The sequence below is a fragment of the Nelusetta ayraudi genome, unplaced genomic scaffold, assembly GCF_046127955.1.
Source record: "Nelusetta ayraudi isolate G7.1 ecotype Tasmania unplaced genomic scaffold, CSIRO-AGI_Nayr_v1 ptg000042l, whole genome shotgun sequence".
In the NCBI taxonomy this organism is placed as follows: Eukaryota; Metazoa; Chordata; class Actinopteri; order Tetraodontiformes; family Monacanthidae; genus Nelusetta; species Nelusetta ayraudi.
Window position 1 is genome coordinate 869,500 of NW_027466092.1, and position 8,001 is coordinate 877,500.

The following is an 8,001-nucleotide window of genomic DNA, read 5'->3' on the forward strand; positions in this document are numbered from 1 at the left end:
TCTGAGTTGCGTCAGAGTGGAACCGAGCAGATAATTGCTGGAGAGGAGCCAGTGCTGAGAGGAGGAGGAGGAGGAGGAGTGGGGGGGAGGAGAGGAGGGTTTGGTAGAGATGAAGAGCTCCAGCAGACCAGCGCCAGCTTTCTCTCACCCTCTGTTTTATTTTTCTCTCTCTCTGCTCCTTCTCAGATCTTTAACGGGGGTGTTGGACTTCCGAGCCGCGAGCCGCCGAAGAAAAATTGCGCTGTCAATAAACACGGCGAGTCCTGGCAGGTGAGGAGGCCCGACGTGACGTGATGAAAGAGAGCCTGTCACTGCGGCTGGAAGACGGAACCGTTCTGCTGCCGCGGACACTTTGGCAGAGGCGCCGCTGCTTGTAAGATGCTGGAAAAGAACACGTTCTTCCTTTTTTTTCCCCCTTTTTTCGCCGGCAATATTGTCATCTGCTGCTGTTCCCGTTCTGATCTGCAGCCCTGCGGCTCTATCTCATCCCCACATCAAATCAGTCATTAATCTCATTTGCCAATGAAATAATTTTGCTGCGGGAGATGCTCCAGAGATACTGGAGGACAGTTTGCTGCTTTTGTCTCCACCCCTCCCACCCCCAGTCAAAGTATTTTCCGTTGTTCTCCTCCTCAATGTCTCAATTAGAGTCATTCTTTCCTCCTGTCGTCACCTGGAAGGGAGAAAACACCCAGGGTGTTGCTGATGGAACGCCATTTTGGGTTTTTTTTTCCTCCCTCGGTGATTGATGTTTGCATGTTATTCTAATGAGCGTTCCTACCAGATGAAGGTTTCAGTCTCTCTTCCGATCCTCGTTTGGTTTTTAATAAAGGAGCCACACATTTGACTTCACACAGAGGTGCACGTCTAGTAATTAAAACAACCGCCAGCACAACCGATTACAAGTGTTGAGACGATGGAAACGCACATGCATGGCCGTGTCTCTAATTTTTCCCATTAGCAGGCTGGCAGAAAAGTGTTCCTTGTGTCAGTTGGATTTTTCGACATTTGCAAAAAATTCTCCTTCTTTTGAAGAGAGGCCTTTGTTTTGATTTACTAATTACTGGTAATAATAGACGCATTCACCCTTCTTGCTAATCTGATTACTGTATCTTTTTTTCTTTTTTTTTCTTTTACCCATTTAATGGTGTCCTAATTAGCTTTTTATCAAATTTAATATATATGTGTTTGACAGCAAATGAAAGAAAATGAATGATTATCGTACTTGAATGAATCATGCATCATGCTGAATTGATGACACAATAGCTGGGGAGGTTAAACAAATATTACCACTAAAAGTCCTTTTTATACCTGTCTGGAACTTAAACCTGCAGCTGTGTTCGACAACTGTTCTATTTTTATTATTATTTATTTATATTTTTCCATCTCTGTCTGTCTGTCGCTGTGTGAATCAGAAGCTCCAGAAGGTTCCAAACAGCAGAGGGAAGCTGTTCTATCCAGGAACTGAGGTGAGGTGGCTCCACGTCACATCATGATTGGAATACAGCAGATATGATATGCATGGGCCCACAGGCACGATAGTGTGTGTGTGTGTGTGTGTGTGTGTGTGTGTGTGTGTGTGTGTGTGTGTGTGTGTGTGTGTGTGTGTGTGTGTGTGTGTGTGTGTGTGTGGCAGTACAAACTGGAGGCTTCCAAACTCAACAACTCCAACTCAGTGTGTTTCTTTGTCGTCTTCTGTGACGTCACCAGCAGCCTGCAGAGCGTCTTCCACCGTGTTCATGTATTAAAACACTATTTAATACCATATAAGCTCATATAACGGATGTGCAGTCCAGATCAGCACCAACATTAAATATGTACATATTTAATGTCCATACATATGTTTGGATGAAGCTTCATGATTGAGGGATTTGTTGTCTACCCGTGGCCAATTGCATTTGTGGTCACTTGTCTTGACAATTTCTGGACATTTGAGTTTTGCCCCTTGTGAACATAAATCCGGACCAAGTGAAAAGTTGCAACAATGCATCATCCTCACGTTGGTTCGGACCAGGAAACGGACTTTGAGGTGTGAACCCCGACCTCAGTCATGTCAATGAAACGCCAGCGGAGATGAGCTGACGGTCTGGAGGCACGGTTCCTGTCTTCCAGCTCCCTCCAGTCCTCCGCTTTGACTCCTGGCTGGAAAAGTTGGTGTCAAGATTCTTGTGTTCTTCTGGTGCCATTTCAAGCAGCTAAGCTAACTGCTAACCTCGACGCCACAGCTTCATCCCTACAGCTGTGTTGATCCTGACAAGATGCTAAAATGAGCCCCACTCCCCGCTCCGTGTCCCCCACCCCCTGGGGCTTCGCTGCCATTAATGGCCTGCGATGAAGGAACCCGGCTTCTTCACCTGAGAGATATTTTCTCGGCTCCAAGGTGCTTCAACCCACACCGACACCGACATCAACATGATGCGCGAATGATGAGTACAACGTCTATTTTAGCTCCTCATCCTCGGCGCTCTTTACAAAACATCCCTTTGAAAAAAAAAAAAAAAAAAAGCTGCAGGTGTCGCCGCCCGCGTCTCTCTCTCCCTCCTCTCTCCCTCCCTCATTGTTTTGTGAAGTGCTCGCCGTAAGTGCCGAGGGCGAAGGCGCAAATGGAACGGAACCGGTTTGCAGCGGGCGATGATGAGGTTGCCGTGACTGTGTGATGGGTCAGATTACAAATCTGGCCAGCTCGCCGCCGCCACCGCCGCGGAGTAATTGTTTGGCGGGGACGCCGAGAGGGTTCTCTTTCTCCCCTGTGGGCAGGAGGAGGAAGGAGCGGTGGCGGGAGCAGAAAAAAAAGAAAAAGTAGGGAAAGAGAGATAGGAGGAGGGAAGGAGAGATGAGTGAGTAACACCGAGAACCACTCTCTCCTCCTCCTCCTCTTCCTCCTCCTCTTCTTCCTCTCTATCATTCGTATCACTCCATCCCTCCTCCTCCTCCTCCTCCTGTTTCTTGTCCTTTATCAGATAAGCCAGGGCGCCTTCATTCTGCAATGTGCTACTAGACATCTCCGATAACTGCGTGCGTGCGTGCGTGTGCGTGTGTGTGTGCGTGTGTGCGTGCGTGCGTGCGTGCGTGCGTGTGTGTGTGTGTGTGTGTGGTTTTGCCCGCATGTGTGTTTGCATGACAGTTATGGGAACTTGTCATCGTCCTCCTCTGGATCAATGGAGCACAGTTGCCTAGCAACCTGCTGATCAGGAGTAAGGGAAGCGGGCGGCGGGGCGGGGGGGGGGGTGAGCGAGGCACGAGATTAGAAAAAAAGGGAGAGATGGAGAGGTCTGGAGAGGGATGAAGAAAAGGAGGGGAGGTGTCGTCGGCTGTGGGGTTGAGAGCGGCGGTAAAGAGCGCCGCGCTTCGACCGTGGGGGGGCGGAGGAGGGGGGGACGGTAAGGGGGTGGGGGTGGGGGGGTCACAAAAGCGAGACGGTGGAGCCGAGGCGCGTCCAATCCGCCTTTTGTGTGTCGCTACTGTAAGAGGCGGCCTGAATAGGAATGAGGCGGTAGGTGGAACGCCGGAGTGTTAAACGCACGAAAATTGCGAGCGCGGCCGAGTGCGTTTGTGCAGCAGCAGCAGCAGCCAGCAGTAGCAGCAGCAGTAGCAGCCAGCAGTAGCAGCAGCAGTAGCAGTAGCAGCAGCAGCAGCAGCAGCAGCAGTTTCTCAGGGAGCCCAGAGCGAACAAGAAAGACACCGGCAGCATCGCGCTCACTCATTTAGCCACTGATTTAATTATCTTTATCTAAAATATGGGAGATGGGGGGGGGGGGGAGTGGTGAAATGCAATGCGTCGGGGTGGAGGGGGTGGGGGGTGGGTGAAGGATGGAGGTGTGGTGGTGCAAGGAGGTCGGTGGTGGGTGAGAAATGGTGGACGGAGCAGCGAAGGGTGATGAATTTGGACAGGAGGAAAATGGGGTAAGGGTGGGGGGGGGGGGATGAAGCAATATGAAAATGAAGGGAGAGATGGATGGATGGTAGGAAGTAACGATGGAGGGATGGATGGAGGGATGGAGACACACACACACATGCTCAGGATCATCTGTGATATTTACACAGCCTCTGCTGGTGATTGGAGGAGGGCGGGGGGGGGGGGGGGTGTTATTGGAAAGGTTGGGGGGGGGGGGGGTGAGGCAGGTGAGGGAAAACAGAACCCCCACCCCCCAACCCCCCGCCTCCCCTCCCCCAGAGCTGACTGAGTTAGAATAACATGTGGCGGCGGAGTGGCTGTTAAACTTTATGGAGGATTGAAAATGGACAATTAGCATCGCGTCACCTGGGATACCCCCCCCCCTCCCCCTCTCCCCACTCCACCTCCTGTCGCCATAGCAACACCCCTCCCCCTCCCCGCCGCTCACACCTCCTGATTCTCCACCTTGGCCAGCGTGCGCTCAGGCCTTCGTGCCGCTGTTCACGCGGCAGAATGAAAACAAAAGGCGGTGATGTTTTCCTGCGTTTGTAGTCAGTGGCAACCGGCAGTCGGCAGGATTTTATTCAGGGTTTTTAGTTCCGCCGCATTCAGGTTTAACCCGTGAGGCACTCTGTGACTCTGTCTGCCAGTAAACTTTACTCACTCACTTCGTTATTTAACTCTGAGGTGTGTAAATAATTCACACTTCACACGACAGTAGCAGGAAACCTCTGCTGCTGTCATCAACAATGATGTCCACAGAGTTTTAAACCCCCCCCCCCCTCCAACAGGGAAAAAAAAATAACTCCCCCTCCTCCCATTACTATTGGAATATGAAACTTACCATCCTGCCATCCTGCTCCTAAGCAACACTTCAGCAGTTCTTCAACCTTTAAATGAAAATTTCATGATGTTTTCTGGCATTGCATTGAGCGAGGACACACACAAGCCCTGACATTGGCACAGCGCCACCAGCTGTCCCGCTACAAGACTTCAGCGTTTGTTTGCCTGGCAGGCACCTTGTCCAGTCTGGAAAGGCACCGCTGCTACATAGTCATACAAGCAGGCCAGCTGGGGGCGCTGTGTTGAAGCCTTTAACGTACTGTGTTCTCACTATTTTCATGTACAGTATTTATTCATCATTACAAAGTCCAGTGCAGGAACCTTGTAGCATTAATTAGACAGAAAAGGAAATAATCTAGAAGTCCAAGAAGTAAAACATTTTTTAGCCCCCTGTTTACAGCCTCCTGCTACAAATGATGCCTCATCGGGCCGTCCACGTGTTTGAAAGGAGACAAAAAACGAGACAGTCTCGAGACAGTTTGGGGTCACTCACCTAACAGAGGTAATACTAGCCCTTTGTGATCTCACAAACTTTGAATGGACTTCTCTTATTTCAGGCTAATTTACTCCAACACCAGAGTGATTCTGATCAAGAAGATCAAGAAGAAAAACACACCTGATGTCTTTTAGTTCATGGTTCGACTTCACGATGCTCAAGGATGCAGGATTTGTTTTGTTTTTTTTGGTCCTTCAGTTTGCTCCACGCTGAGCGCCACATAGCTCCAGGCGGTCGGGGGAACCGGCGAACCGGTCGGCGGCGAGCTCTCCCTCTGTGGTGTGTAGCTCCTATGACATTTTCGAGGGGATGGCGCGGCGAAAGGTCAGAGGTCAAAGGTGGACAGAGGTCGATGTGTTCCTCGTTACCGCCTCCTCTGTTCATTATCCACTCGTAAAAAGTCTGTTCGGCGGCAGAGAGGTGCTCTGACCCGCGACCCCTCCGCTGTAGGGCGAGCGGCGCCGCCGGCTGAGGCGCCATGACAACCGCGGGAGCAGCCAGTAGGTCGAGATTTATGGCGGCCGTGATGAGCGGCGACACACAGCGAGCCTTGCACTAGCGCACGCACGCGATAAATCAGGAGGAGCCAAGGCTAATGAACTATAGATCTCCAGGTTGTTTTGGCCGTTTTTTGGTTTGTTTGTTGTTGTTGTTTTATTGTTTTTTTTTTTCATTTGGTCACATGTAGGCAGGCTAACCCACACACACACACACACACACACACAGAATCCGACAAGCTTTGTTTGCTTGTTGTCGGTCACTCTCCATCTGCTGGTCAGATGATCAATGCTAACGCTCGTCCAGGGTCCTAATGATACACAGATCCATACCCAGATGGACTGCGTGTTTGCCTGTGCGAGTGCACCCGTGCCCGTGCCCGTGCCCGTGCCCATGCGTCTGAGCGTGCCCCGTGTGTGTGCACTAGCGACTGCGGCGGCTAATGCTATTTGTGCTTAGAGATTGCAGTCCTGTGATGAGGACGGGTCAGCGCTATTGTTATAAATGAGAGTAAGACCGCAGCGAGGTGACCTCTGCAGCCTCACACCCCCCTACCCCCCCCCCCCCCCCCACACACACACACACACACACAGAGGCACCTCATCCATACACACATGTGCACCGGTGGCTGCTGTTGCGGCTATTGGCAAGTGGAATTAGTGAATGTATGAGCTACACAGAAACTCATTACAACACGATTAGAGACAAACCTCCCATTTAATCTCATTTAGAGAAGGGCGGTTGCCTGTCAAACGCACTCGCACACGCCGACTCACTTATGCACACGCACGCAGGCAGGCCTATGTTTGCACCCCCACTGTGCCCCCCACACTAGGTGTGTGTCAGTTTCCCTCAGGAGGCAGGACAGTAATCATACATACGCTGTGTAAGTACAGTGTTTTAACTGCGCCGCTGCCGTTAATCCCGGCTCTCTGCCTCGCTGTTGAAAACCTCATCTTTTATTTTCCTCGGCGCCACACAGGCTTTGGACTCCTCCCTTCCTCGCCCCCCTCTGTGCCGTTTGTCGCCGTTCATTGTGACCCCCCCTCACCCGCCTCACCCCTCCCCGTCTCCGGCGCAGATCCAAACACTGAAGCACAAACTGACATAAATGCAAGCACAAAATATGACTGCGCACACACACACACACACACACACACAGACACACACACATACACGCGCGGGCACTAGATGCTGTGCTGACAGATGAGTTTTTATTTTTGGCCATATATTCTCTCCGCTTGGCAGCAAAGACACACACACGGGCCGTGCACAAAACGCTGCACCGCCGCACACACATCCATAAGGAATTTATCTATACATGCACACACCCGGACGGACTCACACACACACACACACACACACACACACACACACGCGTGCGCGCACGCACGCACGCTCTCTCTCTTTCTCGCGCACACATACACGGCGACCTTCTCTCTGCTGAGTAGGCAAAGAGTCAGGGGTCAGTGGCTGCTGTCAGCCTGTCAGGAGGCGGCGAGGGGAAGGAAGCGGGGAGGGGGAGGGGCGGAGGGGGTGGCGAAGGTGGCGAGCGGTCGGTCGGTCGGCGGGAAACGCGCAGACGCTCGGGCCTCGTCTCTCCACGAGGAGCCTAATGCAATCAGATCCGGCCCATATCTGTCACGGTGAATGCAGGCCCATCGAGCCTCGGCGGTGGGAAGCAGCGCAGGCGGTGTGATGTTGTGATGTGTCTCCTCCTGGACGAGGAAGCCTGGCTTTCACCGCACTGGTCGCCCCTAAAGCCGACCAGCAGCCTCTCACTTTCAACACCGGAGGGGGAATGAGGAGGTCTCCCTGGGTTCGGGCTGTGAAGGAGTTTGAATCAGAAGTATGTTCACAACTAAAGCCAAGCTTCCACCCGCTTCGGGAAGTATCGCAGGTAATTGCGTCTTCTTTTTTCAAAAAGCCAAGCGCCTACGTTGCGTAAGGCCTTTGGAAATAAAGAATGCTTTTCTGCCGCCGAAATCAGGAATTCCACCGCGACGGGAGACTCGCTGCCGAGCTGCTCCAGGACTGCTCTTATCGCAATCGCGAGGAGATAATGGTCGGGCCGGGTCGAGCGCGACACCTGCTTAGGGGCCGGATCCGTTCACAAAATCCACGGTTCAGTTGATGTCACGCTTTTCATTTCAGTTGGCAGTGTGATGTTGTTTTTAAGGCAGGAGAAATGTGACATCAGCCAGTAATTCACTATTTTACATTCAAAATAAAACCATGTCTTATAGTCGGGGGAAAAACTGAAAGTCTG

At 51.7% G+C, this 8,001-nt stretch overlaps 1 long non-coding RNA gene across 1 annotated transcript in view; it reads left to right on the plus strand.

The window, feature by feature from the left end:
* The window catches only part of LOC142893720 (uncharacterized), a 9,657-nt gene continuing 1,656 nt past the window's right edge, over nucleotides 1–8,001 (plus strand). Inside the window, exons 1-2 of the long non-coding RNA XR_012927738.1 lie at nucleotides 1–373; nucleotides 1,416–1,469. This is a non-coding gene — a long non-coding RNA (uncharacterized LOC142893720). The remainder of the gene's footprint in view (nucleotides 374–1,415; nucleotides 1,470–8,001) is intronic.